A 16943-nucleotide genomic window follows, 5' to 3' on the forward strand; every position below is an offset into this window, starting at 1 on the left:
ATTTTTTTTTTTTGGTACAGAAGGGCTTTCTCCCTGTTGTTCAGGCTGGTCTCAAACTCCCGAACTCAGGTTATCCACCTGCCTTGATCTCTGGAGGTGCTGGAATTGCAGGCATGAGCCAGCATGCATGGCCCAATTTATTTTATTTATTTTTTTGTTTTGAGATGGAGTCTCACTCTGTCACCCAGGCTGGAGTGCAGTGGCACTGTCTTGGCTCACTGCAACCTCTGCCTCCCAGGTTCAAGCAATTCTCCTGCCTCAGCCTCCTGGGTAGCTGGGATTACAGGTGTCTACCGCCACACCCGGCCAATTTTTTTGTATTTTTATTAGAGATGGTGTTTCATCATATTGGCCAGGCTGGTCTCCACCTCCTGACCTCAGGTGAGCCACCCACCTCAGCCTCCCAAAGTGCTGGGATTACAGGCGTGATCGGCCTGGCGTGGTGGCTCCACTTTTGATCCCAGGACTTTGGACGGCCGAGCGTGGAGAGTCGCTTGAGCCTAGAAGTTCCAGACCAAACATGGGCAACATGGTGAAACCTGGTCTCTCTTTTTTTTTTTTTTTGAGACGGAGTTTCACTCTTGTTGCCCAGGCTGGAGTGCAGTGGCATGGTCTCGGCTCGCCACGGCCTCCACCTCCCAGGTTTGGGTGTTTCTCCTGCCTCAGCTTCCCAAGTGTCTGGGATTGCAGGCATGAGCCACCATGCCCGGCTCATTTTGTAATTTTTTTTTTTTTGTGCAGACGGGGTTTCTCCATGTTTGTCGAGCTGGTCTCAAACTCCCGGCCTCAGGTAATCTGCCCGCCTCGGCATCCCCGGGTGCTGGGATTGCAGGTGTGAGCCACCATGCCAGGCCTGATTTATTAATCAGAAAGGAATAGATTGGCCTGGCGTGGTGGCTGACGCTTGTGATCACAGGACTTTGGATGGCCTAGCCCAGCGGATTGCTTGAGCCCTAGGAGTTCCAGACCGGCCTGGGCAAAATGGTGAAACCCAGTGTCTTTTTTTTTTTTTTTTTTTTTTCTTGAGGCAGAATTTCGCTCTTGCTGCCCAGGCTGGAGTGCAGTGATGAGGTCTCAGCTCCCCGAGGCCTCCGCCTCCTGGGTTTGGGTGGTTCTCCTGCCTCAGCCTACCAGGTGGCTGAGATTGCAGGCATGAGTCACAATGCTCGGCTAATTTTGTAATTTTTTTGGGGGGGGGCGAGGGGGTTTCTCCCTGTTGGTCAGGCTGGTCTCAAACTCCCGACCTCAGGTTATCCGCCCGCCTTGGCTTCCGGGGCTGCTGGGATTGCAGGCGTGAGCCAGCGCGCAAAGCCCAATTTATTAATCAGAAAAGAATAGATCGGCCTGGCGTGGTGGCTCACGCTTGTGATCCCAGGACTTTGGACGGCCAAGCGCGGCGGATCGCTTGAGCCTAGGAGTTCCAGACGGGCCTGGGCAACATGGTGAAACCCGGTCTCTTTTTTTTTTTTTTTTTTTGAGGCGGAGTTTTGCTCTTGTTGCCAGGCTGAAGTGCAGCGGCCTGGTCTGGGCTCCCCCAGTGTCCGCCTCCGGGTTTGGGTGGTTCTCCAGCCTCAGGCTCCTGAGTGGCTGGGATTGCAGGCATGGGCCACCATGCCCGGCTAATTTTTAATTTTTTTTGGGGGGGGGTCGGTTACAGATGGGGTTTCTTCCTGTTGGTTAGGCCGGTCTCAAACTCCCGACCTCAGGTTATCCGCCCATCTCGGCCTCCCGGGGTGCTCAGATTGCAGGCGTGAGCCACCGCGCCCGGCCCACTTTATTAATCAGAAAGGAATAGATAGTCCTGGCATGGTGGCTCACGCTTCTTATTCCAGGAATTTGGATGGCCAAGCGCGGCAGATCGCTGGAGCTAGGAGTTTCAGACCATCCTGGGCAACATGGTGAAACCTGGTCAATTTTTTTTTCTTTTTTTTTTTTTTTTTTTGAGGCGGAGTTTCGCTCTTGTTGCCGGGCTGAAGTGCGGTGGCGCAGCCTCGGCTCCCCGCGGCCTCCGCCTCCGGGTTTGGGTGGTTCTGCCTCAGCCTCCTGAGTGGCTAGGATTGCAGGCCTAAGCCACCAAGCCCGGCTCATTTTGAATTTTTTTTTTGGGGGGAGGGTACAGACGGGGTTTCTCCCTGTTGGTTAGGCTGGTCTCAAACCCCGGACCTCAGTTTATCTGTCCGCCTCGGCCTCCCGGGGTGCTGGGATTGCAGGCGTGAGCCACCGCACCAGGCCCAATTTATTAATCAGAAAGGAATAGATGGGCCTGGCGTGGTGGCTCACGCTTGTGAGCCCAAGAATTTGGACGGCCAAGCGCAACAGATCGCTTGAGCCTAGGAGTTCCAGGCCAGCCTGGGCAACATGGTGAAACCCGGCCACTTTTTTTTTTTGTTCTTGAGGCGGAGATTCGCTCTTGTTGCCCAGGCTGGAGTGCAGCGGCGAGGTCTGGGCTCCCCGAGGCCTCCGCCTCCCGCGTTTGGATGGTTCTCCTGCCTCAGCCTCCCGAGTGGCTGGGATTACAGGCATGAGCCACCGTGCCCGGCTCATTTTGTATTTTTTTTTTTTTCGGTGGAGATGGGGTTTCTCCATTTTCGTCAGGCTGGTCTCAAACTCCCGACCTCGGGTTATCTGCCCGCCTAGGCCTCTGGGAGTGCTGGGATTTCATGGATGAGCCAGCTCGCAAGGACCAATTTATCAATCAGAAAGGAATAGATCGGCCTCGCGTGGTGGCTCACGCTTGTGATCCCAGGACTTTGGACGGCCCAGCGCGGGGAATCGCTTGAGCCTAGGAGTTCCAGGCTGGCCGGGGCAACATGGTGAAACCCGGTCTTTTTTTTTTTTTTTTTTTTTTTTTTGAGGCGGAGTTTCGCCCTTGTTACCTGGCTGGAGTGCAATGGCGCGGTCTCGGCTCCCTGTGGCCTCCACCTCCGGGTTTGGGTGGTTCTCCTACCTCAGCCTCCCGAGTGGCTGGGATTACAGGCATGAGCCACCATGCCCAGCTCATTTTGTATTTTTGTTTTTTTTTTGTTGTTACTGTTTTGGTGTAGACGGGGTTTCTCCATGTTTGTCGGGCTGGTCTCAAACTCCCGACCTCAGGTGATCCGCCCGCCTCAGCCTCCCAGGGTGCTGGGATTGCAGGCGTGAGCCACCGCGCCCGGCCCAATTTATTAATCAGAAAGGAATAGATCGGCCTGGTGTGGTGGCTTACGCTTGTGATCCCAGAACTTTGGACGGCTCAGTGTGGCAGATTGCTTGAGTCTAGGAGTTCCAGACCGGCTCGGGCAACATGGTGGAACCCGGTCTTTTTTTTTTTTTTTTTCCTTTTTCTTTCTTTTTTTTTTTTGGAGGCGGGGTTTCGCTCTTGTTGCCCAGGCTGGAGGGCAGTGACTGGTCTCAGCTACCCACGGCCTCCGCCTCCGGGTTTGGGTGGTTCTCCTGCCTCAGCCTCCCGAATGGCTGGGATTACAGGCATGATCCACCATGGCTGACTAATTTTGTATTTGTTTTGTTTTGTTTTGTTTTTGGTACAGATGGGGTTTCTCCCTGTTGGTTAGGCTGGTCTGAAACTCTCGACCTCAGGTGATCCGCCCGCCTCAGCCTCCCGGAGTGCTGGGATTGCAGGTGTGAGCCACTGCGACCAGCCCACTTTATTTATCAGAAAGGAATAGATCGACCTGGAGTGGTGGCTCACGCTTGTGATCCCAGGACTTTGGATGGCTGAGCGTGGGGGATCTCATGAGCCTTGGAGTTCCAGACTGGCCTGGGCAACATCATGAAACCCGGTCACTTTTTTTTTTTTTTTTGGAGGCGGAGTTTCACTCTTGTTGCCCAGGCTGGAGGGCAGTGGTGCGGTCTCGGCTCCCCACGGCCTCCATCTCCAGGATTTGGGTGGTTCTCCTGCCTCAGCCTAGGAAGTGGCTGAGATTGCAGGCATGAGCCACCATGCCCGGCTAATTTTGTTATTTTTTTTTTTTTTTTTTTTTTTTTTTTTTTTTTTTTTGGTACAGACAGGGTTTCTCCCTGTTGGTCAGGCTGCTCAAAAACTCCCGACCTTAGGTTATGCTGCAGCCTTGAATTCCTGGGCTCAAGCAATCCTCCTATCTCCACCTCTTGAATAGCTAGGACTACAGGTTCGTGCTACCACACCCAGCTAATTTATTTTTATTTTTTGTAGAGGTTGGGGCTTGCTGTGTTGCCCAGGCTAGTCTCAAACTCCTGGCCTCAAGCAGTCCTCCTATCTCAGTCTTCCAAAGCACTGGAATTATAGGTGTGAGCCACCGCACCCCAGCTGCCAAATATGTTAATAATCACATCAAACATAAATGATTCAAACAGCCCAGTTAAAAGTCAGAAGTTGTTAGAATGGATATGAGAGCAAGATCAAACCATACACTGCCTTCAGGGGTCCTACTTTAAATACAAACAAATAAATAGGCTAAAAGCAAAAGGACAGGGAGGTACATACCATGCTAATGTGCATCAAAAGAAAGCTGGAATGCCTGTGTTAATGTCATACAAAGTAGAATTCATAGCAAACAATACTGACAGGGACTAAAAGAATAGTATCCAGACAATGCAGGTGATAGTTCATCAAGACGACATAATGTCTTAAACCTTTGCACCCTTCATTATAGATCTTCCAGATACATGAAACTAAAATAAAACTTCATGGAGAAATAGACAAATCCACAGTTGTAACTAGAGATTTGAATACCCCTCCTCCAATAATTGATAGAACAACTACGTTTAAAAAATTGATATAAGATTTGAACAACTGTATCAACTAACTTGACCTAATTCACATTTTTTTAGAACACTGGACAGATTTTACATTCTTTTCAAGTGCATGAGGAATACCTACCAATATAGATCATGATTTGGACCATAAAACAAATCTTACGCATCAGAAGGATTCAAATTTTGTAAAATATATTCTCTGTCCACAGGGAAATTAAATTAGAAATTAATAACAGATCCCTAGAAAATCCCCAGTATGTGGAAAGTAAAACATTTCCAAATACAATGGATCAAAGAATGAATCAGAAATAAATTACAAATAATTTTGAAGAGTGAAAAAGAAAACTGTGTACCAAAATGTGTGGGATCCGGCAAAGGCAGACCTTAGAAGGAAAATTATGGCATGAAATGCCTATTTTAAAAATGAAAAATGGTCTCAGAACTATGACCTTAGTGTCCATCTTAGAAAACAATAAGAAGGACAGATACAAACCAAAGTAAACAGAAGAAACGGAGGGAGTAAGAAAGAGCAGAGGAGAATCCATAACATAGAAAACGGAAAAACAATAGAGAAAAAGCAAAGGAAATAAAAACCGGTTCTTTGAGAAGATCAATATAATTGTTAAAATCTCTATCTAGACTGGTCAAGAAAAAAAAGATTACAAATTATAAAAATATTAGGCATAGAGGAGTTTTTGTCACCCCAGAGTATACAGATATTAGAAAGTAAGTATAATGAACAACTTAATGCTGACACATTTGACTTTTTAGATGAAATGGACAAGTTCCTCAAAGGACATACTCTTAGCGATGTGTCTAAGAAATTGAATTTCCTGGAAACCAATCTCCAGGACCAGATGTGGTGATTTCTAACAGACATGTAGCTAACAGATAATACCAATTCTACACAAACTTTTTCAGAAAATTGGAGGAGGGAATTCCCATTTTTTTGAGGATAGCTTTACTGATAGCAAAGACTGTCTCAAGAAAAAAAAAGATTTTTAATATATATATTCAAGAATATGTGAAACAGTATTTTTTCAAGTTTCCATTGAAAAATTTAAAAATAGATGATATAAAACCTCAATATATTTTTTAAAATAAAAACCACACAGGTCACATTACCTACTCAAAGTTTAATTACATTAGAAATTAAGACAAAGTTGAAACAGGAGAACCAGCACCCATAGTATCACCCTCCTCAGAGTATTTAAAAATAGATTCCTTTAAAACTATTTCTTTTTTTACAGGAATAAAATCTAATCAATTATTAGAAAGATAATCTCAAACTGAACTCAAAAGAAGACGCAAATCGTCTTCAAAGTCAGTAAGGGTGCTATAAATGCTTCTTGTACTTTGAAACTCTCTGACTTTCCATTCTACTCTCAGTTGTAGAAAACTCCCTGATTGTTAAGTTTTTGTGTGATTAGATTAGGTTTACCCAGATACTCTCCCTGTCTTAAGGCTGACGGATTATTAGCCTTAGTGACATCTGCAAGACTCCTTTGCCGTGTGAAGTATCAGCAGAGTAACAGGAGGAAATGAAGGTCATAGGGGCTTAGAATTCTTCCTGCTACAACTTCTATTCACTTATTTTGAGTCCTCAGAGTTTAATGAGCTCCTACTATGTTCTAGGTCCTTGCAATAGGAGTACAGCAGTGAACAAGACAAACATGGTTCTGGTCCTTGGAGTAGAAAGTAAATGCTGAAAATTTAATAAATGGGTGGGTAGATAGATAGATGTATGAAGGTCTAAATGCACACTCAGAAAACAGCAGGAGAAGACTGAGACTCAATATTATTGAATATGTTTTCAAGGCCCATGTATCGTCTTGAATGAAAATGTTGCTCAATTTCTGATGAGACTAATTCATCAATATCTGTTATCATTGACTGATGACCTCACATAATAAAAGATCTTGACTTGAGTGTATGTTAATAATCAACATAATGGGTAATGTATCAAGAGAGTATATGGAAAGTAATAAAAAGATATAAATTAAAATCTTGAAAATTTTTGTGCTAAAAATGTTAAAATATTTTATGTTAAAAATTTATATATTTATTTCAATTTTTAGATGCTTCATCTGTTACAGGCCATCATGATTTAAATTTAAAAAATGAGAAACATTTTGTTTAGAGAATAAAATATAAAGTGTTAATAAATTGATTTTTCTGTTTATTATTTCTGCGAACTTTTGTCCACCACAACCTATTTTAAAAAGTTACTATAGGCTGGTTGCAGTGGCTCACGCCTGTAAACCGAGCACTCTGGGAGGTCAAGGCAGGTAGATCACCTGAGGTCAGGAGTTCCAGACCAGCCTGGCCAGCATGGCAAAACCCCGTCTCTACTACAAACACAAAAATTAGCCCAGTGTGGTGGCGGGCACCTGTGATCCCAGCTACTGGAGAGACTGAGGCAGGAGAATTGCTTGAACCCAGGAGGCAGAGGTTGCAGTGAGCTGAGATCATGCCACTACACTCCAGCCTGGGCAACAAGATCCAAACTCCATCTCAAACAAACAAACAAACAAACAAAAACAACCCACACAAACACAAAAAGTTACTATAATTGTATCTCTTTTGACTATAGCCTGGAAGAAATCACTTTTTCCCCAACTTAAGGAAGTGGAGACTTTCTCTATCCAAGCTTTGAGTATACATATATAAAAAGAAATTTTCATTTTCTTGAAACTGACTTGATGAAAAGGCATGTGGTGTTCCCAAAAAATGTCTGATGAGTGAGAATATTAAAATGACTAAACTCATGGGACATATTTAATTTAATATTTAAACTTTATAAATAAAAAATAGTTAAGCATTTAACTCAAGAATTTCAAAATGGTACAGCAAAGCATACAAGCAAAATTAAAATGAATACTAATTACATATTAAAAGGCAATAAATTATAAACAAAAACAGTAACAATTTATAAACATACACAAGTTCATTCTTTAACAAATAACCCATAATACAGAAAAATACAGCAAATGTGATAAAGCAAAAACAGAAAATATAAAATTTAAAGTGAAAAAAACAAAAACATGCAGCAATTGTTTTAAAGACAAAAAATACTATCTTAGAAAATTAAATATGTTTCACTAAAATAAACAGGTACTGCTTAAATGAATCTTAATTTTAACAATAGTAAATAGGTTGCATGTATCAATTTTTGCAAGAAAAGTAAAACGTTATTTTAAAAATTTTTATTAAAGTCCCTATAACCAGTGTTTTTAATAAGCATCTGTTTAAAAAACCTTGTAAAATGGACCCCAAACTACGAAATACGGATAAAGTTATAAAAAGTGGTTTCCTTTCAGTTCATTTTACAAAGCAAATACAACTATTACCAACTCTTGATGAAGTGAACATAAAAAGAATAAAATTACTAAACAGTGTCTCTTATAAACATAGTTAAAATATTCTTAAAAGAAAAAGGAACTGAATTCCACACTTACTAAGAAATCACCCACCCCAGTGATTTGGCATACAAAGATTTAATACTAGGAAATATATATTAATATAAGGCAACACAACAATAAAGCTGTTTATTTATATTGTACATTTACTGCTACAGACTAAATGTTTATATCCCTCTCAAATTCGCATGTTGAAATGCTAACCGCCAATTGAGGGTTTTTGAAGGTGGGGCTTTTGGGAAGTAATTAAGTCGTGAGAGAGGAGCCCTCATTAATGGGTTTAGCACCCTTCTAAAGCAGCCCCCTGGAACTCCCTTGCTCCTTCCCCAACTGAGGTTATAGAGAAAGGGCAGCCTTCTTTGAACACAGCTTTTTCCCAGACACCAAACCGACTAGTACCTTGGTGAACTGTGAGAAATTCCTTTCTGTTGTTTATAAGCCACCAAGTCTATGGTATTCGGGTACAGCAGCCCAATTTCAGATATTTATTTAATGATATTTAACATGCGTGACTGATAAAATTTAACAAAGTAGTTATAGATATGTCCTTACCATGACTAAAAATAACTATCTTAAACTGATGCATATTTTTATTATCTAATCTAGTTCTAGCCAAAGGCATAAGATAAAAACACAAATAAGAAACCACCATGGCACACGTATACCTATATAACAAACCTGCATGTTCCACGCGTGTATCCCAGAACTGAAAATCATATGTAAAAAAAGAATTATTTATATAGAAAAAGCAAATGATAATATTTTTTCAAAAACTGATAATTATAGTAAGTTCTGTGTGACATGTGCCTGATATGTGTGATATGTGTCTGATGTGATATGTGTGATATGAAAAACACTAAGGGGGTATGTGCTTTTGAGGATTCACATGCCCCTAAATCTTTGTTAGAATTAAAATATCACATTAAACCTCTCTTTCTTTTAATGTCCATGATTTCTTTTATATGTTTTAGTAAGTGACACAGAGGAAAATACTGAGCAGACACCATTTCTAAATGGGTAAACTGCCCTGAACTGCCACTTTACTCTCTTTTCTACAGCAGATGTGGAAGATTAGAGTTCAGGCAAACATGTCATGTAAGTTGTGAAGATTCCCTTTTTCCACTGGGACAGCAGTAGAACTGAAGGGAAATCAGATAACAGCTACCTCAGCAGGAGAGCCTCAATGATGATACTTTTACCTCAACAGTGGAAGCTGGTAGTTTCCAAAAATAGAGCTAAAAAGTGAATCAATTTTTAAAGCACATAGAAAGTCACATGCAAATGTCATTATTACAGAAAAGCTATAAACCAATCACAGTAAATGAGTGAATTTAGAAATTAAATTTTAATATGAAAGGTTCATGTTGTCAAAACTGACTATATTAGTCCATCTCAATGCTATAAAGGAATACCTGAGACAGGGTAATTTATAAAGAAAAGAGGAGTATTTGGCTGATGGTTTGCAGGCTGTACAAACATGGCACCAGTATCTGCTCAGCTTCGGCTGAGGCCCAGGAAGCTGACAATCATGGCTTAAGGCAAAGGTGGAGCTGGCGTATTACATGGGGTGAGAGGGAGCAAGGGAGATGCCAGGCTCTTTTAAACAACAATATCTCTTGTGAATTCATAGAGCAAGAACTCACTCATTACCAGGAGGGCAGCACAAAACCATTCATGGGGATCCACCCTTGGGAAACAAACACCTTGTACTAGGCCCACCTCCAACACTGGAGGTTGCATTTCAACATGAGATTTGGAGGGGACAAAACATCCAAACCATATCACTAACAGAAAGTTATTGTTTAAATTTCTGTATTCAGTCCCTTGGCCTTTTTGAGAAATGCCATTCATTTCAGCCATCAAGCAAATTATTATTTGAGACATTTACACCTCTTCATCGTTTAAAAGTTTCAGAAGCATGAATTTAAAAAGTATTCATTGTAAATTTGAGGCTAGTCAAATTGATGTGGCATCTAAGTAGCACGGGGATGGGATGAGGAGACAAAGTCACGAGGGGAGGTAGGAAGAAACAGAAAAAGAGAAATAGGAAGAGAGAAAAAGAAATGAGGAGACAGTATAAGAAAAATAAAGAAGAAAGAGGAAAAGAAAAATGGTTTAAATCAGGGGCAAATGTCATCTGATGTTTTACCATTGGGCCATAGGGTATTTGAAGTTTCGGAAAATTCCTAAGTTATTAAAAAATGTGACTTTAGTGTAGTGAAGTTATAACTTGTAAGAAAACAAGAACTGATTTCTTTTAAGAGAGCCTGCTTGGCCGGGCACTGTGGCTCATGCCTATAATCCCAGTACTTTGGGAGGCCGAGGCGGGTGGATCACGAGGTCCGGAGATCGAGACCATCCTGGCTAACACGTTGAAACCCCGTCTCTACTAAAAATACAAAAAATTAGCCGGGCATGGTGGCGGGCACCTGTAGTCCCAGCTACTCGGGAGACTGAGGCAGGAGAATGGCGTGAACCCTGGAGGCGGAGTTTGCAGTGAGCAGAAATCGTTCCACTGCACTCCAGCCTGGGGAACAAAGCAAGACTCCGTCTCAAAAAATAAAAAAATAAAAAAGAGGAACTTCTTAAAGATGCTGTTGTCTTTCTTATTCTTCCTTTAGCTCTTTTTCACCTCTCCACTGATACAGATTTTTATACCAAATAGCTGGCATTAGCTAAACCAATGTCTGGGAGAACTGATCCTCACGAAAGTCATAATTTATTATTTTTTAAATTCATGGTATTTACTTGTAAAAGAAATATATTTCTATTTAAGAGAAAGTAGAAAACAAAGGAGAACAGAAACAACTTTGTTTTCTTTTTTTTTTTTGAGACAGAGTCTCGCTCTGTCGCCCAGGCTGGAGTGCAGTGGCGCGATCTGGGCTCGCTGCAAGCTCCGCCTCCCGGGTTCATGCCATTCTCCTGCCTCAGCCTCCGGAGTAGCTGGGACTAGAGGTGCCCGACCCCATGCCCAGCTAATTTTCTTGTATTTTTAGTAGAGATGGGGTTTCACCTTGTTAGCCAGGATGGTCTCGATCTCCTGACCTCGTGATCCGCCCGCCTCAGCCTCCCAAAGTGCTGGGATTACAGGCTTAAGCCACCGCGCCCGGCTGAAAAAACTGTTTAAAATTTGTTTGGGGATCTCCCATATTTGCCAAAGTAATCCCACAAAAACAATTAACATTTGACTTTGAAAATTAAGACAAAAAATACAATGATGAATATTTTCTTGTAAAAGCAAAGACAGTAAAAATATTCAGATTTAAAATAAGCCTGAGAAAAAGCACGATTTCCTTGAGCTTACCTAAGTAAACCTTAATTTACGTGTGAATGTATCAATAACTAGCAAAAGTAAAAGTCATTATGAAATCCTCCAAATCTTTCAAAGTAAAGTACTATCTTACATTCAAGCATTGAGTTTGCCCATAACATTACTTAAGCTCAACCTTTTCCTCAATCTTCAAAACTCTGGCATGTAACTACACACAAATTTCAATAGGGGACAGAATCTCCTTTTATCATTAATTCTACCAAACATCAACTTCATAAGAATTAGAATCCAGTGTAATAAGAATGAACTAAATATAATCATTGATATAAATTTATAGGTGTTCAGACATAACCTTTAGACATATTTGTCAGTGTACATGTAAACAATACTCAATAACTTCTTTAATAGACTTCCCCAGAGAAATAGAACCAGTTGGATGTAGGTATATAACTCAGTTATATATTTCGTCAGCTTCCTTTTTATGTAATAGAAACTAACTACATCTAATGATGAATTTTTTTCATTCATTAATCTTTAAAAGGGGAGAGAGAAATCCAGGCTGGGTTTGTGCCATTTTTGTTCCCTCACAGTTATCTCCTTGCTGCATGATTTTTCCTCTCAGATATTAACCAGAAGGAGTGGTTAGCCTGACTATAGCTCTAGATGAGCAACACAGGCTCTGGATAATGAGGATGCATGGGCTTTAATCAGTCCCAGCAGGAGGTCTTGGCTTAGACAACTACATAGCTGATGGTATCCCTATAGGGAAAAAAAACATATATATATATGATTTTGTAGTAGCAGGACAGATTCAGTTTCAGACATTTGTTCAACAAATGTTGGTGTTCAACATACATTAGTGTTTTGCACTAGGTACTATGTACTAAAAGTATAGTAAGGAATAAAAATATGTAGGGGAATAAACAAAAACAAAACAAAGAAACAGATAAAATTCCTATTACCCTTTAGGAAAAGCAACATAAAATAAAGTAACAGAATCTAGAAATAGAGAATAACAAGATAGAAGCCTTGTATATACCACCATTATCAACCTGTCAAAATAAGCATTGTCAGTAATGAGACAAACTGAAATCATGTACCAGCTGATAGGATGCAATGAAAAAAACACAGCATCAATTCTGTGATATTCTTTCCAAAATTCATTGCCTGACTCTAGTCACAAGGAAACCTCAGAAAACCTAAAGGGAGCCATTCAAAAAAGAAGCAAGGGAAAAGGAAAAAGTAAGGGAAAGGGGAAAGGAGAAGGAAGGGGAGGGGGAAGGGAAGGGGAGAGGGAAGAGAAAAAAGAAGGGGAAAGCGAAGGAGAAAGGAAAGGAGAAAAGGAAGGAGAGGCAAAGCAAAGGAAAAAAAGAAAGAAAATATGGGCCAGAAATCTTGCTCAAGTTAGGTTTAAAGATCTATTCTTGATACAAGGACATTAAAAAGACATGACAATGAAAGGCAATGCATGATGCGGAACTTGATCCTTTTGCAATGAAACATTATTGGGACTATTGGTGAAATTTTTTTTTTTTTTGAGACGGAGTCTCCCTCTGTCCCCCAGGCGGTAGTGCAGTGGGGCGATCTGGGCTCACTGCAAGCTCCGCCTCCTGGGTTCATGCCATTCTCCTGCCTCAGCCTCCCGAGTAGCTGGGACTACAGGCACCCGCCACTACACCCGGCTAATTTTTTTTTTTTTTTTTGTATTTTTAGTAGAGACGGTGTTTCACCGTGTTAGCCAGGATGGTCTTGATTGCCTGACCTCGTGATCCATCCCCCTCGGCCTCCCAAAGTGCTGGGATTACAGGTGTGAACCACTGTGCCCGGCTGACTATTGGTGAAATTTTAATGGGGGCTTGAAAATCAGATGTAGCAATATATTAATATCAATTTTCTGGTTTTGTTAGTTGTACTGTGCATGTATTGTGTGTTTGTGGGGGGGGCACACACATATTACTGTAATAGATTTGTAATATATAGAATTATATATATGTATATACATATATAGACACAATTGTGTTTGTAGAAAATATATATGAAAACAGGGTTTTTCAACTTTGGCACTATCGCTTTTGACATTTGGGCCATATAACTCTTTGTTGTGGGCATTTCCTGTGAATTGTAGGATGTTTAGCGACTTGGTTTGCCTTTAATAACTAAACGACAGTAGCATCTTCCTCACACCTTTCCCCAGGCGAACAACTAAACATATCTTCAGATATTATCAGATGTTTCCTGGAGGGCAAATCTCCTCCTGGTTGAGAATCACTCTACTAAAGTATTTGGAGATGACAGAGCATCAGGTTCGTTTCTATATATTACTAAAGTATCTTTCAAAGTTGAAGGTAAAATTAAGACATTTTCAGAAAAATTAAATGGGCTAATTTGTCACCAGCAAATCTGTACTACAAAACATGCTATCAGAGTTTTTGGCCTGAAGGGAAATAACATCAAATCTAAACTTCAAATTAGAGGAAATGAAAAGCATAGAAATGATAAGTATATAAGTAACAAGAAATGCTTTTTTTAATCTGTCAGTTTCATTGAAGGAAACTGACTATTTAAATTGAAAAAGATATCATTTTATTGTGGGGTTTATGACGTGCATAGAAAAACTTACACTAAAAAAATCACAAAAGACAGAGGAATAAAGGAAATGTTACTGTCATCAGTTTTTGTTGTTGTTGTTGTTTTGGGTTTTTTAAATAGACTTTATTTTTAGGGCAGCTGTAAGTTCACAGCAAAATTGAAAGAAAGAGACAAAGATTTCTCATACATCATCGTGTCCACACAGGCACAGCCTGACCCCTTGCTGTCATTCTCCTCTGGAGTGGCACATAACTTACCGCTGATGAACCTGCATTGGCACATCCTTATCACCAAGGTCCATAGTTTAGATTAGGGTCCACGCTTGCTGTCATACATTCTATGAGTTTGGGCAGATTCATATACCATTATAGTATCATGCAGAATAGTTTTCTGCCCTAAAAGTGCAAATGAATAGGATAGGTGGAGCACAGATCACTTTTTAGGAAAATGTTGCCTTGTTTTGATTTGACAAAGTGGACAACACTATCAATCACTGGAGAGAATGTAAAAATAGAAAAAGGATGTCATCAGTTTTTTACATTATATATGAAGTTGTAAAAAATTACCTCTAAGTAAAATTTAGATTAAGTATAAATTGATGATTATTGTAATACAAATAACTCAATACAAAAGCATTGCAACTAACTCATCTATGCAATTTAAAATGAATACTTAAAATACAATTAAACAAAAATATAAGAAGAGAAGAAAGAGATTGTACAGTTTTTAAAAGTGGCAACACGTTTCATTTAACATATTTATGAACTAAATTATCCAATTACAAGGTAGAGATTGTCATATTAGACAAAAGAACAAGACCCAACTAATGTTGTCTACCAGAGACATATATTAAACATAAAGACACACATAGGTGAAAAGTAAACCTATAAGAAAAGATAAACCATATACACAGCAAGCATTAGGAAGCTTGTGTGGCTATATTAGCAAAATGCAATGTAGACTGGAAAAGAGGGTGCATTATAAGAGAAAATGGGGGCATTTCATAATCACAAAATAACCAATTCATCAGAGGACAATAATATCAGGAATTGTCCTCTGATGAATTGGTTATTTCATAATTATGAAATGCCCCCATTTCAGAATTATGAAAGGGACACCAACTTAATAATAAAGCCTCATAATTCATGAAGGAAAAAGCAGAATTGAAGGGAGAAATGGATAAATGACAGTAATAATTAAAGATTTTAACATCCCTCTGCTCATCACTGATAGAACAGTAAGACAAACCATTCGTATGGCTATAGAACATTTCAACTTCATTATAAATCACCTTGAGCTTATTGACATTTATAAAAACTACACTTAAAATGCTGAATATACATTGTTTTCTCGTGTATTGAAAGCATCACCAACATAGGCCAAATGCTGAATCAAAGAGTAAGTTTAAATGAATTTAAGTTTTAGATTTTATAGAATATATTCTCTGATCACAATAAAATTTAATTTGAAATTGATGACATAAGAGTTACCTAGGAAACCCCCAAATAGTTGTAAATAACATGAAACACTATTTAACTAACTCATAGTTCATAAAAGAAATCAAAAGATAATTTAGAAAAAATATAAGGAAAACAGTATATTGAATAAACATCTGCACCTAGATGTTTATTGCAGCACTATTCACAGTAGCCAAGATATGGAATCAACCTAAGGATCCAACAACAGATGAATGGTTAAAGAAAATGTGGTATATAGGCCGGGCACGGTGGCTCACACCTGCAATCCCAGCACTTTGGAAGGCCGAGATGGGCAGATCACTGGAGGTCAGGGGTTCAAGACTAGCCTGGCCAACATGGTGAAACCCCATCTCTACTACAAATATAAAAATTAGCTGGGCATGGTGGCACCTCCCCAGCTACTCGGGAGGCTGAGGTGGAAGAATCACTTGAATCCGGGAGGGAGAGGTTACAGTGAGCCAAGATCACACCATTGCACTCCAGAGCAAGACTCCATCTCAAGGAGGGGAGGGGAGGGGAGGGGAGGGGAGGGGAGGGGAGGAGAGGGAAAAAGGAGGAGAGGGAAATAGTACACAATGAAGTACTATTCGGCCATAAAAGACAAGGAAATCCTGTCCTTCACAGCAACATGCATAGAAATGGAGGGTATTATGTGAGTGAAAGTTAAACATCACAGCTTCTCACTCATATGTGGAAGCTAAAATATTTTGATCTTATAGAAGTTAAAACAGAGGATGCTAGAGGCTGGAAAGTATAAGAGGAAGAGAGGGATAGGAAGAGATTTGTTAAAAGATTCAAAATTAAAGCTAGATAGGAGGAATAAGTTCTAATGCTCCAGACCACTATGGTATGACAATAGTTAACAATAATATATTATATAGTTTCAAACAGTTAGCAAAGGATATTGAGTGTTCCCAAAACAAAGAAATGGTAAATGTTTGCAATGATGGATATGCTAATTACCATCACCTCATCAGGGTAATTCAATATATACACTATGTGTATTGAAACATCACTATGTACCCATAAATATGCACAATTATTATGTGCCAATTAAAAAAATAAAATAAAACAAAATGTTGATAATAACAGCTACATATTTGTGGTGTAGAGTTAAATTGAGAGGGTAATTTATTACTTTAAATTCTTGTATTGGAAAAATACATAGGTTTAAAAGTCAATGAAAAAATAAACAAAACATGATTTGAAAAAAATAAAATAACAGAGGTAATGAAAGAAATAAATGAAATTGAAAGTAAATAGTAAATTCACAAAGTGAAAATTCCTTTGGAAAGATCAATAAAGTTGTTACATACTAGTAAGACTAAGAAAAAAGGACTGATAAAAGAAGAAATATCATTACAGAACCTCTATATTTAAATGATAATAACTATTATGGACAATTCCATACCCACGAATTTGGCAGCTGAAAGTTCTTTAAAGAGACAAATT

This window comes from Pongo abelii, chromosome 16, assembly GCF_028885655.2.
Source record: "Pongo abelii isolate AG06213 chromosome 16, NHGRI_mPonAbe1-v2.0_pri, whole genome shotgun sequence".
Taxonomy (NCBI): Eukaryota; Metazoa; Chordata; class Mammalia; order Primates; family Hominidae; genus Pongo; species Pongo abelii.